At 36.4% G+C, this 25,573-nt stretch overlaps 1 protein-coding gene and 1 long non-coding RNA gene across 13 annotated transcripts in view; one reads left to right on the forward strand and one right to left on the reverse strand.

Annotated features, from left to right (window-relative positions):
• The window catches only part of LOC124425513, a 45,445-nt gene extending 25,350 nt beyond the window's left edge, over window positions 1-20,095 (forward strand). The window contains exons 2-3 of the long non-coding RNA XR_006942525.1: window positions 12,937-13,031; window positions 18,813-20,095. This is a non-coding gene — a long non-coding RNA (uncharacterized LOC124425513). The remainder of the gene's footprint in view (window positions 1-12,936; window positions 13,032-18,812) is intronic.
• Window positions 1-25,573, reverse strand: part of LOC124425507 (latrophilin Cirl-like) — a 662,270-nt gene that overhangs the window by 332,430 nt on the left and 304,267 nt on the right. The window lies entirely within an intron of this gene.

The raw sequence follows: 25,573 nt of genomic DNA on the forward strand, positions 1-25,573 counted from the left end.
CTTCGATCTTATCATTAATGTATTGCCGTGTAACATGTCAGATTTTCTTACTTTTTTATAAATATATTCGCAATGATCGTTACGATCAACGTAATATAATGGTTTCAATCGATTTCAACAAATGTTACATGTAAAGTAATAATTTATCAATGAACGATGACACAAGATAACATTCTAAAAATCAAATATCGATTCTAGCCTATTGATTATCTATTTATCGATCCTTTTTCCTTTAATTAATAATCACGTGGGATCCTTTAATCGAACAAACGAGCAATCTCGAAATATAGAAATTTTCTTGTCTTTCTTTGTACCGAAAAGAACAAAGTAAAAGGAAAGAAAAGAAAAGAGAAGAAAATAAAAAAGGAACAAGAGAATGAGAGAAAGAATTGGAACGCACACGAAGAAGCAATATGTCACATTGCCAACGGGCGTTGGTTGCAAACATCGAGTGCTCGTGTATTCGCATCGGAGAAAGGAAAAGCACTTCCAATCAAAGGCATATCTCGATACGTCCATCTCGTTCGACCGTGAATGTTTCGTGACTGAGTGAGAACCGAGTCGGCAGGAGAGTGAGGAAAAAATAAAACGTTCGGTGGTCCTTTGGCTCGTAAAATTCGAACGTATGTATGTATGTATATACCATGTGTTGAACGTCGCATCGTATACTTAAGAGGGAAAGAATAAGAGAGATGGAGAAAAAGAGAGAAAGGAAAAGACAGAAGAAGAAAGAAAGAAAGAGAGAGAAAGAGAAGGAGAAGAGCCTGTAGTCTGGCTCATGGAAAGGAACGAAACGATTCGGTCCCAAAGGGAAGAAGAGGAGGAGGGGGACAATGTTGTAATCTCGGCAACGCGTAGGATAATTATTCAGATATTCCCGAGAAAAATGTCCGAGGTATCTAGATACCTTTAATGGAGCAAGCTTTCAGCTGTTATCTGGGCAAGGCTCACTCGGGCTTTTACTCGGTCGGTCGCCTGCGCAGATAAAATATACCTCATCCTCTCTCTCTCTCTCTCTCTCTCTCCCTTTCTCTCTCTCTCTCTCTCTCTTTCTTTCTCTCTCTCTCTCTCTCTCTCTCTCTCTCTCTCTCTCTCTTTCTTTTCCTCTTTTTTCATCTTTTCTCTTTCTCTCGCTCCCACCCAATATAATTAACTGCTATCGAAGCGCCGTTTTTTTTTGGATCGATATTCCATTACGAGCCATTTATTTTATGCGTGCGTGATCGTCTTCGTCGTCTTCGTTGAGAGAGCTCGTCGTGAGCGATAAGAGGGAAGCAGTCAGGTACGTAGGATTCTTCGGCTAACGTCGTTATACGCAAATAATCATATGGATTCGTTTGACAACCAGTCAGAAGTGCTTGAGAATGAGAAGTAGGCATAATCTTACCATGTGATAAAGATAAAAGATTTTCACTCGTGAAAGAGAGATTACACTGTTGGATTTAAAACTACGAATAGAATATAATGGGACTTTTATTCTCGTAAGAGAGAAAGATCCATGGACATTTTACGAGCAATAATTTCAAGAGTACTTTCATTCTTGCAATTGCTTCCTCTTTGACCGTATTCTTTAATTAACGCGTAACAATTTTCTAAACGATTTTGCATAAATTGATAAAACAAGAACGATCATAAATCAACATGACGAAAAAGGTTTTATCTGAAAATAACGTTCATGGAAAATCGTATGATCCAAGTCGTAAAAATCCAAGTCGATAGACGATTTTCCCTAGAATTCAAAGGCCCAGCAATTTCAGCGATCTCGTATCTCACAGTATTTGATAGAGAGATAGACAGAGAGAGAGAGAGAGAGAGACAAAGAGAGAGAGAGAGAGAGAGAGAGAGACAGAGAGAGAGACAGAGAGAGAAAGAGAGTAAAGGAAAGGGATAAGGTAAGACACGTTGGTACGGAACATCTCGTAGCAACGCTCGTTCTGATTTAGTGCGGCCAGAGCAACGGGGAAACGACATTCCCGACGAAGCTTATTTCGACGAGCGTTGAAACGGCGAAGAAAGGGAGAATGCCATGGATATCCACATGGTTATCGCATGATCGTGACGGTCCATAATTTCCCGAGTAGCCAAGTCAAAGGGATTGCTACGGTGTTCGTTGCTGTTCGGTTCGTAAGAAAGAAGAAAACAGAGAGAAAGAGATCGAAATAGTCACCCCTTGTCGATCATTTAATGATAATCATCTATAAAGGATGCTCGATCATGATGCCTACCTCTCGACACTAGTCGATTATTTTCTTTTTCTTTTTTATTTGTTTTTTTTTTTTTATTTTTTATTTTCTACAAAAATCATCAGTTGTACGATCAAATATTTACAACGTTCTCGTACTATCTACACACCTGTGCTAACTCTAAATAGATCGAGAATCGATCCATTTGCCCTATTTGTTTATCCTCGTAGTATTGCACCGACTCATGTTAGGTTTTGGTCTGAACCAACACAGGATAACAGGCTTTGACAGTTAGTTCGATAATTATAACGATGATAACAGTTCTGTTAAGTAATTAATATTAAAATTACATATTTATCGTATTTTCATTGAATGAAATATTATCAATTCAAGTTATTTTTCCATTTCTATTGAATTTTTTTTATCTCTCTTCTTTTACACCTCGATACATTATGATTCAATGAGAAAGATCAATTTTGCTAAAGAAACAATTGATTTTCGAAAGTAATTGTGGTTTAAGAAAAAGTTGATTCGATTGCAAAAAAGAAAAAAAAAAAAAAAAAAAAGAACAAAAACATTTTCTTTATCAATCACACGTGATTTCGTCGATGAAACGGAAACGAACGGTCGACGAGCAAACGACGTTCGTTATTATCGTCTTGAAGAATGTCAACGTTTATCTAGATCCGATTGAAAATAAGAGAAAGAGAAAGGAAGATCTGTCTTCTGCTAATTGGTAACACAAAGCTAGAAGAGACGTTTCCTTCGTCTTGTTCGTTTTGTTTTTCTTTCCTTTCTCTTTTTTTGTTTTCTTTTTTCTTTTCGTTTCTTTTTTTTTTTCTTTTTTTTTCTTTTTTCTTTTAGTAAGATCTCTCAAGTCGAAATCAAAACGCGTTCGATAGATCGATACGTAGTTACTTTATCATAGATAACAAGTCATATTTATCTCTTTATTATTATCACATAACGATCAATGTTGTTACAAACGATTTGATCATAAACGACTAGGAAGGCAAGCAAAGAACTCGATACCGGGCGAACGCACATCCGGGAGAGTAGAAGAAAGGTCTTGGATCCTCCCTCGTTATTCCTTCGAGAGCTCAACGACTTCGTATCGGCTTTGTATCTACAATACGAAGCCCGGGTCCTCTCTTTCTCTCTTTCTCTCTTTCTCTCTTTCCGGCGTGCTGATTAATGAACCAGAATATTTCGTTCTCGTAGGTCGGCGAAATCGAATACTCGGAGACGAACGAGCAAACATTAATAACGACATGCTAAAGTTTACTCGACGCATTCTTTTGATCCGATCTTGGATATATTTAAAAACAAGTGCAACGCCAACGGTTACATCGTAATTAAGTTCTTCATTTTTTTTCTATCATACGATTAAGAACGTATAATCGTTTTTTCATAGAATTTAATTGCTAAAGTTTAATCAATTTCGTAAGTTCGCGCTTAAAAGTGATATGAAGACGAAAAAAAAAGAAAAGAAAAAAGAAAAAAAAGAAAGAAAAAGGAATGATTTGTCTAACAAAAGGATTATTTATTGTTTGAATCAATGAGAGTACTTATTTTCCATTGTGATGGTAACCATAGTTTTTTTTTGATAAGCAATCCTTTAAACGAGAACTATTTTGGTCTAAGGCAAGCGGAAGAGAAAATGAAGGAGAAAGAAGAAGTTGGCCCGTTCAACGGTTCAACTCAGAGAAAAAGGTAAAAAGGTGAGGTTCCTTCTTTCTCAGACTTTTCATCAGCTGCGAGAATGGTTTTCGATTAAGGTGCCGGATTGGCGAAAGAGTGGATGGGAACGACCTCTCGAAGAGGTAGAAACGGAGACAAGGAACGAGGGCGGACTACGAGTGGTTAATTACGAACGTTGCCTGTAAGTCGTTGCGACGGCCAACTTCTCATTTAAGTCGTTGCTAGAGCTTCTCGATTAGTTCCCTGAGAACCGTTTGTCCATTATACGAGGGTGCTTCGAAAAGTAACTGACGGGCTATCGACAAATTTCTTATATCCAAACGTCTCAAAGTCGTTTTCCATTTCTAAAATTTTCTACATTATTATTATTTTTCTTGTCGAAATTGAAAAGAAAAATTTAAGATCGTAACAATTTTGTACCCTTAACGATTGCAAATTGTTTGGATTCTTAAGCCCAAGTTCACGTTCATAAATCTTATTATAATAACCTCGTTTGTAGTTATCTTTAATTATATTCCAAAAATATCGCCGTAATTTCCCTCGTGTTCTCTTTATCCGTAGTAAATTGACTTTTCATGGGGTTCTTCGTTCCGAAAGAAAAGAACGAAGAAAGTAAGAAAGTTTTACCGGAACTTTCTTTCCTTTTTTTCATACTCCATAATCAATTCTCAATTTTGTGCGTTGGCAAGTTTACACGTACATATATACAAAAGTTTATCATTTTTCTCAGTCAGCGAAAAGTCATTCGCATTTGTTTACGAACGTTGAAAATCTCATCCTTTGCCATGAAGGGTGAGATATAGGAACGAAAATATCTGCTAGCTAGTATTCGTGCAATAAGATAGGGAAACCTTCTTAAGATTACCTCTCGAGTTGCCAGAGGGGAAGAAGGTTTGACCCTTCGAGCCGTCGATTCTCGCAACGGTGGGTGTCCAATTACGAAGGCTACTATAATACAGGTAGCTTCTGTTGGAGAAGAGCACGTTGAACAGAGAGAGAGAGAGAGAGAGAGAGAGAGAAGGAGAAAAAGAGACAGATGAAAGCTAGCGCAAGTCGTCGGACGAGCTATTCTCGAACGCTTCCGTGCTTGCGTCGTCCTTCGCTTCTACTTGTTAACTCGGAAGAAGCTCAAGAAGAGGCGTCGTCCGTGTTTGTCGAGCGTTTGTCACCGGGATTTCTCGTGGCTTTAAAGCCAACGGGCTCTCGCGCTTCTCTCTCCTGCCCGATCCGTTCGTAACGACGACGAAGGTCGGACCGAAAGACGAGAATCTGTCAATCGAGATGTGTGAGAGAGACACGGATCATCTCCTTCAGGACAGAGGCTTGAACCAACTAAAGGCTTTAGCCTGTTCTCTCTTCTTATCCATCTTATCGTCGAGCATGTTTGTCAAACGAAAATCGCCGTTGTTGTCGTTGTCGTTCCCTTTGCCGTTGACGTTGCGATTACCGTTGTTGTTACCTCGTGTAGAGAGACTAACGAGACTCCTTACTTATTCTCTTCCTCCTCCGTCGATTTGGTCTCCGCCGGTCGATTTGTCTGATCTCGAGAAATCGAGGTCGTCCGATTATCTTGTGGACGAAATTTCGCAAGAGGATCGCGGTATAAACTCGTTTGTTTCTCTTGGAAACAAGCTAACCAACCAACGTGTGGTTCGTCATATTCTTGACGAAGTTAAATTAAGGGAGATCATCCTCGATTTGTCTTGGACGATTCCTCCTTTTTTGTCTGGGTATCGTAATAACATGGTTTCTCGAGTACTCGAGTAAAATAATAATGATAATAACAGTAGGATTCGCGGAAAAATTTGGTCCTTTGGTTGACTCAACCGAGACTCAAACTAATGATCTTTCGCTTGCTAAACGACTGTTCTTTCAACTGAACTTCCGAGATTCTCCAACCAAATCTCCCCGCGAATACTTAGTAGTTACTTTGTGAAGAAATTTCGATCCAACATAGTAATAATAATAATAATAAAAATAATAATAATAATAATAATAATGTCCGTGCAGCTTCATTCGCACCGCCTTGGCAATTTATTATTTGGCTGGCTAAGCGTTGTCAGCGGCTAACAGGAGAAAAAATATCACCGGTGAAAGGAAGAACGTCGCTTGATTTATTATCCTACACCGTGCGACACACGCATTTATCGTCGACCGGATCAAGCGGTCTGAGTATCATTACGACACGAGTTGCACTAGTTTTGTGCTATTTGAGCGAAACAGATGCCACTGGTGATTACTTTTGAAATCATTTCGTTGAGAAGACAGTACGATAACTTTTTAATTAAATTCGATATACCTACATACACGTAGGTATATATATATATATATATATATATATATATATATATATTTAATCTTTTACTGATTCTAAGATCTCGAGATTTTTTCGATAATACCCCCCCCCACCTTATTTCTTTTTTTTTCCTTTTTTTTCTTTTTTTTTTTTTTTTTTTTTACAAAAACGTTAAACAACTCGTATTATCCGCGATTCTCCATGCCAGAGCATTTCGTTTCGTTCAAAGACAGCTAATTGAATTTCCATAGAGATACCTACGGCTTCTCCAACAAACGGATCCTAATTTATCATTCTGCGGAGCAACCATTAGAGATTATTACGGACCTTTACACAAGACTCGTTTTTGCTCGCGTACCAGCGAACTCTCCCATTCGAGGTCCCCTAATCTAAATTAACTAAATTATTATCGTTCGAGAGAGTCGGACAGGAACGTCGAGCGAGATAGATGGTTAGATAGCTGGATAGATAGAGGGCGTGTGAGAGAATGAAAGAGAGAGAGAGAGAGAGAGAGAGAGAGAGAAAGAAAGAGAGACATGAGAAGTATGAGCACCTATGCGTATATACCGCGTTACGAGGGGAGCATTATAATTGAGTGACAAAATAAAGAAGACCAGGATTAATTAATATCCATGTGCGAGTATATCATGTTTCGAGTTTACTCACGTAAATGTCCTTGGTCTTGAATATTCGAGCCCGATAATAGAAAAGTTTTTCGACAAATTCATATTTGTATTATTATAAATACCTTTCGTTATTAAAGAACATATTACGATTATATTATAATGGAAATTTCGTTAATTAAAGGTACATAATTTTCATATACTATAAATTTATCTTTAACGAATGACCTTTGTCTAAATTATCATTATTATTATTATTATTTATATTAGTTCCAGGGTGAGGTTCATAATACACTTGCCCATCTGATCCCTTCGATTTATTTGATTTTACCGTTCGTCACGTTCCAAGCGAAGATGAAAGAACGGACGAGTTGAATATCGCCAACAACAAGCAAGTCCTATCGTCTCTTCGATCTCGATATGAATTCAGCGGCGAAATGATGCATGAATTATGTAGGTAATAATTAATTAAAGTGGATGTTGATTGGTACGACGATATAAAGGGCAGTAAAAAGAAAGCAAAAGAAAGAGACAGAGTGTACGATAGAAAGAGAAAGAAAGAAAGTGAGAGAGAGAGAGAGAGAGAGAGAGAGAGAGAGAGAGAGAGAGAGAGAGAGAAATTGATTTTATTACTCGAGGAAAGAAACGAAACTAGTATAATTTTCATTAGTTACTAACGGATAATCGAAATGGATAAAGATCTAAAAGTTAGAAGATATGTGCTCGAGTTGTTGCTTTAGTGAAATTTTTATTACTCTCTTCTATTTCTTTCCTTATTTTCCGCGGATCGATGCGATCTGTTTTAATTCAATTGAATCGAGACGAGGGAAACGACCGCTCGTAATTCGTCGGGTAGTCTCGTGACAAACGTCCGGCACCTTCGGCAATGCTCGCGTACTTATTTAGGACGGATTAAGAAATCTCAGCTTCTTTCGTTGTCCTCCTTTTCCTTCGAGTCCCTCTCTCTCTCCGATTCGATTACGCTTCGTTCTTAAGACGAGAAAGAGGCGAGAGAAAAGAAAGAGAAAGAGAAGGAGGAAAAGAAAAAGAAGATAGAGATGGTTCGAAAGGGTCCGTTAACAACCCACCATCTTTTCGACGACATCGAAAAGTTTCCCTCTTTTCGCAAACGTCGTACTTCTTCGCATAGAACGAGGATTACAGTACCGGTAAAACGCTACCAACGCTTTATAAGGATATCGAATGATCCAGTCATTAAAAACTCTTCCGAGTTTAACGTTAATTTATTTTTATTCTTATCATTTATTCTACGATAAAGTATAGAAATATTCGATTACACACACACACACATATATATATATATATATATGGAAAGTATCAATGTCGAGTATAAATATCAATCAATTCAATTTTGATTCATCCATTTATAACTGGAAATTCGAAAATATAGGATTTTTATAATATTATCAATAATTATTAATTCTATTTATATATTATTGGAACGCACATACACTCATGCAGAAGGAATACTTGAAGGAATATAGTCAATAACCTTACGTTAAATACACATACCAGAGCATACTTTCGTGTAAATTGGTTGGTAGACTATACGGTTAAACCAACCGCTTATTTCATGTACCATACTATGAGCTCTTTGTAACTTGGCAAGCGTGTACGAAGCATTTTAAGCTTTTTCCCTTCGGGCGATGGTAACTCGGAACGTTCTGTGTTCTTCTTCGTTCAAGAGAGAGGCAGCAGTTGGGATTCGCCTTCTCCTTCATCCTTTCCATCGACTTTGCTTCGAGAGCAGAAAATAGGAAGAAAGAGAGAGTGAGAGAGAGAGAGAGAGAAAGATAGAGAGAGAGAGAGAGAGAGTTGAAGCAAGTAAATTTTCGTTATTCATGGAATAGCGATTCTGCTGTCTTCCCTTTACGCTCCTCTCTTCTTATTTTACGCGCGATACATCGTCGGTGATCCTTATATCAATTTATATACTCGAACAATTTCAATGATTGCTTTTTGGAAAAAAAAAAAAAATAAATATTTAATATTTTACATTATTACGAAGAAAATCGTAGTCCGTGTTATCTTCAGACAAAATACAAAAACTATACGAAAAACAAATCTCGTCGGTATCATTGATATATTATTTCACGTCGAATTAATTCGCTTAGCTCTAATAATGACATTGGCAGACAATAAGAAGAAAAAACGTAGATAAATTTATCGGAGACGTTGGAAGGACTTCTTTTCCAAGAAAGGGCTAAACGTTGGGTTAAAAGCATATAGTCTACTAGGTATATAAATCTCGAAGAGTCAGCGACAGATGTTCGAAGGTCGATAAACGTGGTCGTCATTCATAGAACGTCTTACGATACTTACTCCAATTTTGAAGCTTTTTCGAAGGTGTTGAGAAGAAGAAGAAGAAGAAGAAGAAGAAGAAAAAGAAGAAGAAAAAGATCCATTGCGAATGAAAACTATCGCGGCGAACATTTTAGAAAAGTAGAGTTGACGGCGAAAGTGTCGTAGGTGTGTCCGGATGGTCGTGCATCGGCTTTTAACGAGAATCAAGGGGAAAGTTTCTAAGGGCACTTTCAAGGGTCGTCGAAAGGCTCGCTCGCGCATTATTCGTCGGCCGTTGGATGAGGCGAGCCGTTATGGTGGCAACGACTATACTACCACGTTGATCCATCTTCTCTTCAACCTTCTCTTTTACTATCCCTTTCTCTCTCTTTCTCTTTCACCTTTTTATCTTTTTCCGCTCACCCGCAGCTCGCCATCTTCATTATGAGAACCTCTCGGACCGCGTTAACTTATTAGCCGTGCGAAGTGCAAGCATTAACTCGAGAGAAGAGGATCGTCCTCGTGGAATTCGCAGTACAGCGAAAAGCTCGATTCTTTGCCGTCGACGTCTACGCGTCGCTCGTGCCACGTTAAGAAAAAGAGAAGAATGATAAGCATATATAGGAAAGCTACGGAGTTAAAAGTAGTTGAAGAGTGAATGAAAATACTCGAGAAGTGCTTCATGAATTCGTAGATATTTCAAAATTATACTATGTATTTATATATGTACATATATATACAGCGTGACAGCGTGAGTATATATATATATATATATATATATATATATCCACATATATATGGTAGTGCAAGTTCTTTCTCTTTAATTTTGGAACAGAGTAAAGCTTGTAGCTGTACCTTTCTCTTTGATTTAAAAGCCAAATGTATGAGTGGAGAGTAGTACGAATTCGTTTATATTCTTTGTTCGGATTTTCTATTCTTTTTCCTTTTTATATTATATAATCTACTTTAATGTAATTAGCATTAGATTTACTTATATTCAATAATATTTATATAAAATATACTTAGATTTACGAATATAATTAATCTCTCTCTCTCTCTCTCTCTCTCTCTTTGTTTCTCGAATCGCTATATTTCTTAAATGATCGTCTGTGTCGTCGACCAACACGAATGACTGTTTACTCGTACGATGAATCGAATGAGAAAAAAAACGGAAGGACGAGGGAAGAGAAGAAACTCTATTTTCGCGTGAAATAACTTAAAAAAAAAAAAAAAAGAAGTTCCATTACGAGTGGAGGAAGGTTTGTAAACAGCACATTTGAGGGTACGTCGAGAAAAATTCGAAGGAAAAGAAGAGGAGTAATTCGAGGAAGAAAGAGTAGGATGCGAGTAGCTATTTGGTGGATGGACAAATGGACGAGAAAAGAGGAGAAGAGAGGAAGAGAGAGAGGTAGAGATAGAGAGAGAGAGAAAGAGAGAGAGAGAGAGAGAGGGATAGAGGAAGAGGAAGATAGAGAGATGGAATAGTGAAAGAACGAACGTTAAAACGAAAGAAGGAAGGACAGAGAGAAATACTACGGAGACTCCCTTTGGTAACTCAACTTTTGAAAACAGTGAAAGTCATTTAAAGTTTGCCTCGCGTTTGCGTCACCTCTCTCATTTTCCGTACCCTCCGATCTCGTCATCCCTTTGCTCCTTCCCTTCTTTACTTTTCTACCCACTCCATTTCTTTCTTCCTTCCTCCTTTTTCTATTCGCACGTTTCAAGATCAAGCGTACACGCGTAGTCGACTAGAAGAAGCAAGCGTACGATCGCTAAATCCTCTACTGTTCGACGCCCCAGAGAGATACGCTCGAAATTTCAGATTCGACTACCCTAACTCTCTTTTCCTTTTTTCCTTTTTCCCTTTTTTCTCAGCTTCTACTTCTTCGACGAGTCAACGAGATTCACTTCAAGATCGACTTGTCTTCTATCTCGGTGGTGCGAGGTTTGCCAAATGTGCGTACAAGTAGAGAAGGAATACTTGTAAGGATTTCACCGTTTGCATTTTTAAGCACTTACTTATTCTCTCTCTTTCTCTCTCTTCTTTCTCTCTCTCTCTCTCTCTCTCTCTCTCTCTCTCTCTGTCTCTTTCTCTTTCTGTTTCGATACTTTAAAGCTCTATTCGAAAGTTCGAATGGTACAAAGAAATTATTTTTTGTTTTTTTTTTTTTTTATTTTCATTATAAATATTTAAATTATATATCATAGATAAGATATTAATGCGATTTTTAAACTTTAATAAGAATAATAAGAACGAAGTTGGATAGTGAGTTTTAATTTAATTAAACGATTCGTTGCATTATGAAGCATTAAGATTCAATGCAATAACTGTTCTTTTTCCTTGATTGTCTTTATCGCTCGACGGCTTGCAGAATGTTCTTATTTATCAGGGAACAAAAGTTGGCGCGCGTTTTTTGGCAAGAGCAATTCCATTATGTTTTCTACTGTCTCCAATGAAAAAGTTACGCTATTCGCGACACACTTTTCACTTTACTCCGTTGGATAGATATTCGTCAGTGTACAATGCCTTTACGAATTTTTGACATTTGCTTTAAGAAACGATGTTTAGAAGAGTAACACCATAAGAATGTTTTCTCTACTTTGATAATTTTTTATAACAATTTTAGAAACAAAATTCTTCGTTCTTTTTCCTATATTTAATCGTTCTTCGAAAACAATTATATTTGATGTAAATTCAACATCAAATTTAACAAACAATGGTTACAATGATCGTAGATTTAATTGATTCATGCAAAATGTAGAATTTGTTTTAAAGAATTTTAAATCAAAATTTATTAATCAGTATTAAATCGTTTCAGACAATAGATTTGTTTAAAAGAGGAATATAATTAATATTACGATCGAAGGATAAAGGAAGATACTTGGAATTGAGAGAAGAGGTAGTAAAATTCTTTTCTGGTTGAAAGAGTCGACGTAAGTCATGTCCAAGCAGGGTTATCGACTTGACTCGACCGACTCACGCATCTCCCCTACGCGATTCTGCGTTTCGACGTAGCACTGCCGGTGCCGGTGGTATCTACAAGCGTACAAGGCCATTACCATACAGGGACCAGTTCAAACAGACGTAGACTGATGTATGCACAGTTCGTCAGCGTATTCGAATTTCGTATTCAAATGGCACATCTCCCGAAGTCTAGATGGCTGTCGGGATGGTTGAAGGGAAACGATGTTGGAGTGAGATAGACGATGCTCTATATATAGGGTGCGGCTCATGCAAGGGTTAGATGCTCGTATATCTCGTTAATCGATAGGATTAATGAAGAACTCGTTTAGACATTATTTAAAAAAAAATTTTTTAAACGTTTTAAACGTCTTCGATCTTACGATAAGTTAACATTAATAAACATGCTTATAAGAAAATTCATTTTTAGAACATACGATATATCTGAATCAATCAAGAAGTGTGTTGCATGACTATCGAGGCTAATTCGATGATCATTTAGATCGAGCATCTCAATCTTGTATATCGATCTTAATAATATAATGTTGCAATTGTAATTATAATTGCAGGATGCAATTGAAGGATGCAATTGTAAAAGAATAGTATCTCAAGTCTGCAGCTTTTTTAACCCCTTCGTCTTATTCCTGCTCTTAGAATCTGACTTCATTGGAATATTGAAATATGTAGGGTAGACGATGAGAGAGAGAGAGAGAGAGAGAGAGAGAGAGAGAGAGAAAGAGATAGAAAGAGTGGGGGAGGAGATAAAGTGGAGTGGGAAGGGTGGGGGTAAGAGCTGCACTGTTACAAATCCTCTTATTCGACGTACGCGTATACGAGCCAGCTAACATGCTTTTGTATTCTTTGCAGAATGCAGTTGACAGAACGAGGCACTCCTGGAACCATCACTGCAAAGCTCTTTAGATCTCTGTACTCGCATCGATGAGTACCCACGAATATACTCGGTACTTTCCCGAAATTCTACTTCTCTTTATTTCATTCTTTTTTTTATCTCTCTCTCTCTCTCTCTCCCCCTCTCTCTTTTTATTTCATTCTTTCGTTCGTCTCCGTGATTTCCTTTGTTGTTGTGAATTCTTTCTTCTTTCTTTTTTTCTTTCACGTCTCTCTCTCTCTCTCTCTCTCTCTCACAAGTTTTGTTTCTTTCTTTCTCTTTTTCATTCGCAAACGTACGCGAATTATTGACACGCATCCACGAGTTTAAACAATTCTACTTTCTTTCCTTTTCCATTCTAATTTTCTTTTATTTCATCGACGACCGGGCACAACGATGAGAAAAGTTTTCTACAATCTATTCTCTAGGTCTGTTTAGAACGACGCTCTCTATATATTCGCAGATGTATATACGTACGCATATATTTATATACTGGAATACTGTTGAAGTTGTCTTTGATACTAGTACCTGAGAGTCACTAAATCACAAGTTGTTGGGGGAGAGATCCCGACAGCCCTACTAATTGGGGGCACGAATTTGACCCAAGTGCGTGGATTGGTAAACATTTGCCAAGACTTAGCCGACTTCTAAATCTATAGGATTACACAAGAGTTAGATAACTTTCGTAGTTCTCTTAGACATTCTTCACTAGTGACCCAGTAAACTCGATATTTACTTCGTAAAAATGTTATCGTACGAGAATCGACATTCTCTTCTTCTGTTAACCATCGATATTTAAATTTTCTATATCGAGCTATTAGCTAAACGTTATCGTGACCTCGCGTCGTTTCGTTAATAAGATTTCTATAGCAATTCGTATGGTCGGAAGGACTATGTCAAAAGAACATCAGGTTATTTGATTTACATTTGAATGACAATAAAAAGGAAAAAAAAAAAAAAGAATAAAAAAGAAAAAACTAAGAACGTGATTACATTTCGATGCGAGATTTCTCTTAGTTGGACGAATACTGAAAAATGCTCGAGGCTTTCTACAAAGCATTCTAACTGTTCGTCGTTGCAAAACCAATTGTTCGTATGCTTTGCGATGCTTTGTAAAATTTTTTCACATTTGTCAATAATGTTACGAATAAAACGATCTTATCAACAATTGATGTGTGTTTCGAAAGTAAACATTCCATAGAGTGCGTCGTTGTAAAGATAAAATCTGTCAATTTATCGAATTTAAGAATAAACATTTCTCGTATGAAAATAAAAATTATAATCCTTTGAACGATCATTGATAATTTTTATTCTTTTGAAAACGTCGAAGAAGAAAATTTGAATCGTTAAAAACAAACATATTTATATCTTGATATTTTATTCTCTTTTTCTATCTCTCTATTCCTTTCTTTTTCTTTTCTTCTCTTTTATTTTTTTCTTTTCTCTCTCTTTTTTCTTCTTCTTTCTTTTTTTTTTTTTTTTTTTTTCATTCACCTTCTAAAAGGATCAAGCTTCGAAGTATATGGTCACACGGATAGACAAGACTTTCGTTCTAACGACAAACTTGCTCGAAAACTTGGCACCGTAGGACGATCTAGTGACCCTTACGTGGTCTAGCTCCGGTCGTGAGGGACGGTAGCTTACGTTAAACTTTATCTCCTTGCAAGCGGGAGTCTTAAAGTTCACTTTATTAAAGACCCCTGCGACTACTTGAAGCCCGGGCACTTCTCCGCTTGCGGTTCCGGTAAAGCTTTCCTAACGTATACGTTTCCTCGCGCAAAATTAAAAGCTCGCCGAGTTTCGTTGTCCATCCGTCCAAGAGCTATATTAATGGGAAGAAAGTCCGCTCGTAAACAGGGAAAGCGAACCACGAGAACGTGGCTATAGAAAACGTAAGCGAGTTTCCTAGCTACGTGCCGTTGTTTTATCGGTTTTACGAAGAAAATGTATCGATCGAGTTTTACGGATTTACGTTTCTTCCCTTTTTTCCTTTTATCCTTTCTTCTCTTTCATTGAACGAGCGAAAAATTCTTTTTCACGGTCTTGCAGATTGACAAATTTCCTTAATGTCGATTTTCTTGTCTTACTTAAGTACAAAGTTATTATAAATTAAAGAGAGGAATTCATTTTAAAATTGTATGTATATATTCGAAGTTCTTTTCTTTTTCTTTTTTTTTTTTTTTTTTTTTGAAGAAAAAAATAATTCATTAGGAATAATTAAATAACGAATTTCAATGTTAAGAATAAAATTTAATTTTACAGTATCTAGAGTCCAAAACTGATCTGAGTGTCCGTTCAATTAGAAAGTCTAATATAGCTCGAGGAGTCTGTTGAAGAGATTAGTTTTGAAAGTCCAAGATTAGAAATTAGTTCCGTTAACCTTCTGAGCAGTGAATTTTCGTAATGCTTCTAAACTAATTTTCAAAGCGCCGTAGAAATAAGAACGATGTCTCTGTGTACAAAGAGAATACGACTAAATAGTAATATATTAAAATATCAACCGAGACGTGTTAATTAACGTAGTAGTATTACTTCTATAGAAAATTTTCAACGAAATATATGTTCATTTACATTAATACTATTATTTGTATTGCTTAAAGGATTGAAAGTTCAACAGTCTTAAAAAGTCGTAAAAAGTAAATTATACCATAGGATAAAGGGATGCGTAGACAGAAAGAAAATGGAAAAGTAAAATGTGTAAGAGTAACAAGATAAGGAAAAAGCAAAAGAGAGAGGAGAAACATGATCGGCGTATCACCGTTAGAGTCGACCGACGGTTATCCATATTTCGAGTCGTTGGACCGTGCAGAGGGGTTGCCAGAGTTCATTACGGTAATCTGCCCTTCCTGAGTAACGCATCGATGAAAATGTATAATCGTATCTGGCGCTCTCGTGTGCTCCCGATATCTACAGCGATATCCAACTACGGCGCTTATCCACCATCGCCAAGCGTAGTTTACGTAGTTATACAGCTACACCCCGTCCACCGATCCGAGATAATTATCGTTGCCGGGACGACCTCGAAAGCGGCCGCTGTCTCTAGGAACCCCTACCGTGCTTTTCGCGATAATCGTGACTTTAAGAATTACCCTTCTCGTCTTATACGACTCGTCTATCGAATCGAGATTTTCTTTAATATCAATTAATCGATATTTCAACGTTTTATATTTGAAAAATAAAATAAATACATACCTAATATATAACACCCAAATATAAGATATTTTTTGGAGTATAATACACAATGAATATGATTTTACGTGCGGTGCATTCAAAAAAAAAAAAAAAAAAAAAAGAAAGAAAGAAAAAGAAAAAAAAACGTGGGATAGAAATTTAAAAAGAAAAGAAATAAGACGAAGAAATAAAAGAAAAAAGGAAAAAAATAAAAATAAAATTCCTTTCGATTAATGAACATAGCAGCGAATATTTCTGTAGGTTTAACGGTGGAAAAAATCGAAGTGAATTTCTCATAGAGGACCACGAAATATTCAGAAACATCGAAACGATTCGAGCGAGTTTCGTGAATACCACTTAGCCAGCCACAGAAGAGAGAGCCGACCTGCTAATGCACTTTGATGAAATATCGATGGATGGTATAAAGAGAATGTAGCTTGCGCGCTTTCCTACGGGAGTGGAATAGTGCGGTTGGCCGGTAATACGGGGCTAAATATACGCGCACACATATGCGCTCGTATGTAGTCTGCCGGATCGTGGGATCCAACGAATGCGCTCAACATTGTACGTGTCTCGAGAAAAAGGTGAGAGGAGAATACACTCGCGTTCGTCGCAGATTTTACCCACGTTCAAAACAAATATGAGAATTATAAATAAATTCTAGAATATTTAATGTTTATTGTAAATTAATATCTCTGTTTATCTTTTATCCAGAAGATTAATTATTTGAAAAGAGAAAAGAGAAAAAGAGAGAGAGACAGAGAGAGAGAAAGAGAGAAAACTTGATAATTTTTTCAATGAAATAATTCTTTATTTATGATTTATATTTGATCGATATCGAACGAACGAGAGACAAAGAAATTATTATTATTATTATTTTTTTTTTTTCTTCAATAAAGAATCATTGTAGAATTATTTTGGTAAAGTATACATTTTACATCTAAACAGTAGTCATGAAAATATAAGCATAGCTATATGACTTCGTGAGATTTACCGGCTGCTAGAACCCTACGAGTCACCGGTCATAGTCTTTCTCTCTTTTCTCTCTCTCTCTCTCTCTCTCTCTCTCTCTCTCTCTCTCTCTTTCTCCTCCCTCTTTTAGCTCGGTCAAGAAAATAAAGGCGAGTACGCTTCATAATTGCGCGTAAGGTAGTAGGTGTATACGCGTTCGTTCTATCTTTTTATTAAGTCCAGAAAGAGAACCCATTTTTTCTTATTTCTTTTTCTTCTTTACATTGCCGTTCATATACCAACACGTGGGACGAACGCGTGGCACGTATAACTCGTGACGGTCTCTTGCACGTGAAACTTCAATGGGTATTCGTAAAAACACGTATGCATACGCGGAAGTCGAATGAAGTTGACGGAAGGAGTAGAAAAATGATATCATAATGCAACGTAAAAATAGTAAAGGAATGGTGAATTCTCACACCTTTACTATCAAGGTAATATAATATTACTTCGAGAGAGGAAGAGAAATAGAAACTTCTTTACTTGTATTTTTATTTCAGAATTCGCTTGTTTTACGATTATTAAGATTGTAATTTTCTTTAGTACTACCGAGATGTAATATTTTCTTTCGAATTGAATTTTTCATGAGTACCCTTTGTTACGAGAGTATATATATATATATATATATATATATATTTACAACATTCGACATTTCGGTAATGGAGATAATTCTCAATTTACTTAGAACATTTATTTTTAGTTCGACTTTGAAATTATATATATATATATATATATATATATATATATATATATGATTGTATATATGTATATATATGTATATATTTCAACGTGAAATTTGTAAAAGTTTTGTTATTGATCCCAAGAGATCATGAAATCGAAAAGGATATCGAATTTTCAAGAAGGACGTTACGCGTTTAACCCGCACGCGTTTTTTCCGCGAATCCAATACTCCGAAGGATCATGAAATATGTCGGATAAAAAAGAAGACGAAAAATTCTTCGAACAGCGTGCACGATGCGCTTGCTAGCTCGCGGCAGAGGAAAAACGAGTATTAAACGAGCGGAAAGAATAGGATCGGATATCCCTCGAAATAGGATAGTAAAAACGTGAAAAATCCAAAGAGAGGGGAAAGAGAGAAATTCGTGGATATCCAACGATTTTCGCACCCCCATCTCATCCCACTCCCCTTCTCGATTTTCCTCCACCACGGTCAGGCAGGCAGGCAGGCAGGCAGACAGCTTGACAAAATTGTCGAACGAATTATTTGCTCGTGTAAACTGCCATCAAGCGGACAGTAGCCGTGATTATTTCGGCGTAACAATCGCTATTACGCTTGCATATCAACGAATTTTTCCAACCACATAAATATTTATTATCGTCGATTTACCACCAGCCAATTAATTATTTGTACGCCATAAGAAACAAAATTAATATCTGAAAAAATTAAGATGTAGGGAAAGCACATTTTCGAGAACGAATTGGACAATTGATCGACACTGTTCTCTTCTTTTTTAGGATACACTTGTAAAATCATAGATCGTCGAAATAACTATCATATTCGTTTTCTCATCCTTCCATAAAATTTTCATTATCTTCATTCTCTCTCTTTCTCTCTCTTTCTCTCTCTCTCTCTCTCTTTCTCCCACTTTTTCTTTTCTTCAGTCGTTTTAAAGACGGTCACGAAGTGACGTATTTTAATTCTCTCTCGTAGCAGATTACAAGTCGAAGAATCGTCGAGAGCAGTTAATGGCCGGCATCGTCCATGGTACGAAGAAGGGAGAAAGAGAAAAGAAGAAAGGGCTCGCGCAAGTATGCTCGGTTTTAACGATCAAAGGGAACGTGGGTGTATATTAGCCGCTGCCGGCAGAAGAAAAAATAAAGGGACAGGCAAATAACGGCTGGCACAAAAAGAGCAAAGACCGAAGAGGAGCGATCCTGCACGGAATGATCTCGAGGAACCCCCAAAGGGAGAACTCGAACCACCCATGGTGTCCGTTATTGGAGGACATTAAGTCATTATTGATTACCTCTTCTTACTAGGCTTCTACTGCGTTCGAGCATGCTTCGCATATGCGAGGGGCAGGTAAAGAAAAGAAGAGAAAGAGGACCAAATAGCGAGAGAGAGAGAGAGAGAGAGAGAGAGAGAGAGAGAAAGAGAGTACCTCTTGCAAAGGTTCATCGACTTGTTTGAAGGATATTGCAATAATTTGTTATTTTTCACTCGCAACGATCCCCATTTGCCGTAAGTCTCTCTCTCTCTCTCTCTCTCTCACACACTTTCTCTTTTAGTTGGCTTTAAAAAATTGCTCAAGTTAAGAATGCTTTACGAGCTACACCCACATAACGTTGTTCCGACAGAACAACGGATTCGCGACTGATTCTTCTGAGAGCAAAAGAATCATGATACGATCAATAATATCTTCTGCATTTGTACGATCTTTCATCTGGAATATCAGGGTAATTGAATATCAATTGTATATTTCTATATTTCTCTAGAAATTATTCGTATCAGGGTATAATAATAATTAAATTCTTTCTTTATCGTACTTTACACGCATACGGTAAATAAATCTTTACCAATGTCAATGTTTTATTAATCGAATTTTAACGTAAATATCCGTGTTTAGTATCGTAAATGCGATTCGTGTTATAAAATTCGTGTCGATTGTAGTAATTTTTACAAGATAACGTATTCGCGTCTTCCTGTTCGGCTCCCTTTGCTGTGGAAAGCTTAGCATGGGGCGCAACTCGTTAACGATGACCGATCTTTATCGTTTCCACGTTAAAGCTAATTACCGAAAGTGAGCGTTCGTCGTTGTCGTTGTCGTTGTCGTTATCGTTGTATTCGTCATCATCGTCGTCGTCGTCGTCGTCGTCGTCGTCGTCGTCGTCGTCGTCGTCGTCGTCGTCGTCGTCGTCGTTATTGTCGTCGTCGTCATCGTCGTTGGTTGACACGCAAAGCGCGAGAAGTAAAGCCTTCGACGCGTTCGCGTTGAGCTACAACGAACAGACGAGACTTGGCATTTAACGACACAAAAGAGAGAGAGAGAGAGAGAGAGAGAGAGAGAGAGAGAGAGAGAGAATACCTACGTGTTTCTAGATACATACACAAATATACACACATATGTATATAGATTCGCAAGCATACACGCGCGCACGCGCTCAAACCGTACTACTTGGCCCATGCAAGTGACATGTTCCGGCTAAAACCCTCATAAACCCGGCATTATCGAGTCAGTGTCATGGCACACTAGGCCGGGCTGTATTAATTAAAGCCTATCAATTTGAGCCGTATTGCCAGTATCCGGCACAGGAGAACGTATCAGGAATATCATCTATGTGTATGTGTATGTATATAGTTCGATATATGTACGTTGTGAGGATCGTGACTCCATCATGCTAGACGATTATTCGGTATTAATGTAAGTACGAGCGTGGATGTGTCATCTTTGAATCAGACGTTTCATGCTAAGTTAAATTCTCTTCTTCCTTGATTCGATTTTACTAAAGATTCATCGAACCAAATGCGCTAGATACGGGCAATGTGATGATAAGCGTGTATTATATTTTCAATAGGTTAGTATTAACGAAAAAAAAAGATTACGATATGTTTATATATACGATATATATATATATTATGAAATTGTTGTTTGGATTATGGCCATAATCACCTGCTTATCGTTTATATATCTAAATAATAACGAAAAACTCAATTATAGTATTAGTACAATATATAAAAAGCTTAATACTTTTTTCTATGAAATGTAAATTTTATGAAAGAAGATACACATGTACAAGTGAGAAATGCTATAATGCTTGTAATTATGTAACTTCTTTTTCCTCAAAAATTATACAATAAATAAGAAATAAGTCATGTCTCTTTACGTTATTTTATTTCTCTTGAATATTACGCAATACAAATAAGAGAAAAAAAAATAATAATAATAAAGACGTGTTCGTTCATTTTCTTATTGATAATGTATTTTTTTTTTTTATAATCTCTCATTGTCAATTAGCTAAATGCGAACTAAAGTATTTATATGAATGAAAAGAGAATCTAAATACTAAAAGGAGGTTTGTAGGAAAAAGATGATAATCGAATATGATAATGCACGCTCATGCGACTTCTCTAAAATACCCGAGGTTTTCATCGTTATATAGATTATTAAATTTCGAAACTCGCGCTTGGACAGCAGCCAATGCGAGTTCGTTATAAGATTATAACTTGGACGTCCTTGTGTATCATTGTCTGATGAATAATTCTGCTGGCGAGATGATCTTAACAAAAAGAGTAATAATTTAAATATTTTTATATTCTTATATTTTTATTATTATATATTACATTTGGACATTTTATAGAATAGAGATGGAATTTCCATGCTTGTGTCCATTTTGTATTTATTTAAAAATATTTCGTATTTTAAATATTTATATATATATATATATATATATATAAATTGTAATCAAGTTGATAGTAATTTAATAATCTTATAATGATTATTTTAAATATTTATTTGGATTATCCAAACATTATCGAACAATAAATGTGATTAAAGTGGATTACAATTTTTAAAGAAATTTTTATATCATTTAATTTGACATTATTAGTATTATCCATAAGAATAATTTTTAAGAAGCATTCGTCTTCTTTCTTGTAAAGAAAATAAGTCATTGTATAGGTAAATACATAAATCTAGTAATTTGTACTTTCACTATGAATATGAGAAAACCCAAGCTCGTTAAGACCTGTTATAAATGTAAAATTCGTTAATTGTTAGCGGTAGCTTTAAACAAAGTAACGTAAAACAAAGTAACTACAACCGAGTTGCAATTATTGTTTCTTTCATTATTCTGTATTTTACTCGGGATTAATTGTCGAAAACACATACATAAAATTAACTCAGTAACACTCTAATGGTAGATTATAATATTTATTTACAATGTAAAATATTTATTCGTCAATTTTTCTTAATACCAATTATCATTTTATCAAATATAACAATTTCCCAACAGTTTTATACTAAACAAAATAAAGATATTCATCTTTAATTAATTATTATCTTAATGCATTCGTCCGCTCATATATGATTTACCTCTACATCAGATTGACCACTTGGTATATGATTTAATTCAAATTCATTTCCTATATGCTATTATATAAAAAACTTTATGAAAAATTTATTTATTCATATTTATCATGTATTAACGATCATTCTTTCAAAAATGAATAAACGTAAAAAGAAAGAATGTAATCGACGTAAGAAGAATCGAAATAGCCATTGGTTGAGCCGGGAGGCTCCACGAACGGCGAAACGTGGAATATTATCAATTCGAGAGAAAGAAAGAGAGAGAGAGAAAAAGATAAATCCTCTCTTTTTTTCCATGCGATTCTCACGTCTGAAGTCGAAGGAGAAGGAGAAAGGGTGCGAAGGATGCCCGTCCCTTCTGGGAGCCGGTGCTTCGTCCGTCCGTCCGTCCGTCCATCCGTCCATTCGTCCGGTTCTTCTCTCTTTCTTTCTATCTCTCTCTCTCTCTCTCTCTCTCTCTCTCTCTCTCTCTCTCTGTCTCTCTTCAAAAGGGGGACCTGTAACCTCGAGGCTATTAGGGCGGTCCAAGTATTTGAACCTCACACCTCGATCCCGTGGCCGAGAGGCACCTGCTCTTTTGGAACTGGGCGGTCCGTAATTACCTACCCTATGTTTCGCCCACCGGTCCGTGCGTAGATGTAATCAAAACGAATCATTTGAAAACTCAATTACCCTCATTACGTCTATTAAAGTGTCTATCCTCGCGGACCGAGGCCCGGCGCTCACTCGGTTTCGCTTCTCGGCTTCACGCGTCTTCTCTTTCTCTCTTCTCATTCTTCTCTATCCCTCTCTCTCTCTCTCTCTCTCTCTCTCTCTCTCTCTCTTGCTTTCTTTCTTTCTAGTCCTTCAACTTAAGTTACTACTTCGTTCCTTTTCTTTCTCTTTTCCTTCCGATCTCGTTCTTTAACTTTATGCCACCAACGATTTCGACAATGTCTCTCGATAGCCACGGTATTCGAAATATTTAAGTGTCATAGATTCTCTAAATTTATCCCTCTGTATAATTTTTTATATTTCCATATTTTCATATAAGCCGAATATATTTTTACTCGTTGATAAGCGTATTTAATCTAATTTAATTGTAGGGTAATGATTTATCGTCTCACAATTTTTAAATAATCTATCATGTAGATAATAATATTAATAATAATATCATGAATAACTATCAGAAAGAGAAAGAGAGAGAGAGAGAGAGAGAGAGAGAGAAATATAGAGTTAACGTATTATATAAGGAGAAAAGAAAGATAACGAGATAAGATTCCATGGAGAATTACTCGTTTCTCTTGGCATTTTCTTGGGTAAGAAAGCCTCTGGTAGGATCGTTGTCGCGTCGACGCGTTATCGAGACAAAAAAGGGGATGACCAGGATTCGGTGGGTTAGTCGAGGCAACACCAACGAATAAGCTATTTATATGTTAAAAGTTGGAGACAACATCGGTTCGAGTCTAAATTTGCCAGCAATAAAACAACCATTTCCATGCTCGTATTATGTTAATTCGATTACGCTTTTATCTTCTTTCTCCTCGTACGAATAAAGCGTGTGACTCGAGCACATGTAGTTTTTATAATGAATTAGTTAACCGGTTGAACGAGCAAATGACAATTGGTCTTCCTTTGAACGTTCTACTTTTCTCTACTGGTATCTGTATATATATATATATATATATATATATATATATATATATATACTGGGCCTGGAGATATATATATATATATATATTTGTTTTTATCTTTCCCTTGTTCCTCTTTCTTTTCTTCTTCCTTTTTTTTTTCTTCTTCTTCTTCTTCTTTTTATTTTTCCCCTTCACCTTTTCAGTTCATCATGGTACATTATGCGCGCAAGCACGACGATAACTTTATTCACGCGAGTGCACGCGATCTCATAGATACTGACGCTTTCTTCTACGTGTTGGGAAACGATTTAGCGGGACAATGATTTAAAGCTAGCGAGGTAGTATATCGTGATCGTTGTCTCAAATGTGCGAAGGAAACATGTTTGTAACATGTTGAGATGCTAAAACATGTACGTTATGGTAAAAAGGGAAAACATCGTATATAACGAATCGTTCGTTTATTTAACTACATGTTAGTACTTACGTATATATGTAAATATTTATGTATGTTAGAAAATAATGTGCAAAATTAAATGTTACGATAATGTTATATATTATTTATTTTTTAGAACGATACTATTAATCAAGCTCATAATGAACGTCCATTTGTTGACGTCGAAGGAACATTATTCAATAGACAGAGTAACTTATTTTCGATTGTTACCTAACGATGGAATATAACATGGACGGTCCGAAAGTTGGTGCTTTTCTCAATTAACCGTTCCAGTTTCTCCCGTCGTGTCTACGTACGGAACAAATGTCATTTACGTCGTGAGACAAGCGTAAATCGACCAAGTTCTCGAGCGACACTGGATTAAATCAGATAATTCATTACTTCACAGTACAGTCGTAATTACTTAGTAAGCTTAATATCGCGCTTAAGATTCGAAAACTTAATAAAAGGATATGATGATGAAAGAAAGAAGAAATTTATTGATTTGTTCAAAATTACTGTTTCGGTATTTAATTATGTTAATCGAGTCAAGACGATTTAAAATTATCTCGTATTGCTCGAGTATCTTTTGAGTTGAATTCATAAAGCCTCGTCGTTAGTTTTATGAGAGCCTTTCAAACGGAAAAATAATGACAATAGATGAATATCAAAGAACAAGAGAGAAATAGTAAGTAAGAAGCGTTTACTAAAAAGGATTCTTCGATTTGATCTTAATGATGTAATTCCGTGATTAAGAGATATGAAAAGAGTCTATCGAGAGTTAACGATACGTAAAGGATCGATCCATCATGTAAATGAAAATCTAATTACAATAGTATGTTCTCTCTTCCTCGAGCACATAATTAGAGGCTTTACCCCCTTGATCGTTTGGTCAAAACCGTGCATGATTTATATAACGCTATGTGGCTCCTTTGAATTCGCGACTAATTTACGTCGATGCCCGTTAGAACCACCGATGAGCCTTGTTATAGAACCATCGTTGCATCACCGTACGCTTTCATCGAATTCGAGTCGATTATTGGATATCGCGAACCGAAAAGCCACATTCCGATATATCGATTCGAAATGAGAACATCGGCAAATCGAGAAAAATAGAAAGGAAAAAGAGAAAAAGTTTTCAGTAAATTAATTTGAAAATCTTTCCATCGTCCTTCCGTGTCACGTGGTATACAATCATTTTACCAGGCAGCCATTACTCATGAAAGAAAATAACAGAGAAAAACGCAAAATCGCTCTGGGCTTTATTGAAAATAAGAAAAAGTAATTGCTGGGGAGAGTAAAAAAGAGAGAGAGTGAGCGAGCGAGAGAGAGAGAGAGA

This window comes from Vespa crabro, chromosome 7, assembly GCF_910589235.1.
Source record: "Vespa crabro chromosome 7, iyVesCrab1.2, whole genome shotgun sequence".
In the NCBI taxonomy this organism is placed as follows: domain Eukaryota; kingdom Metazoa; phylum Arthropoda; class Insecta; order Hymenoptera; family Vespidae; genus Vespa; species Vespa crabro.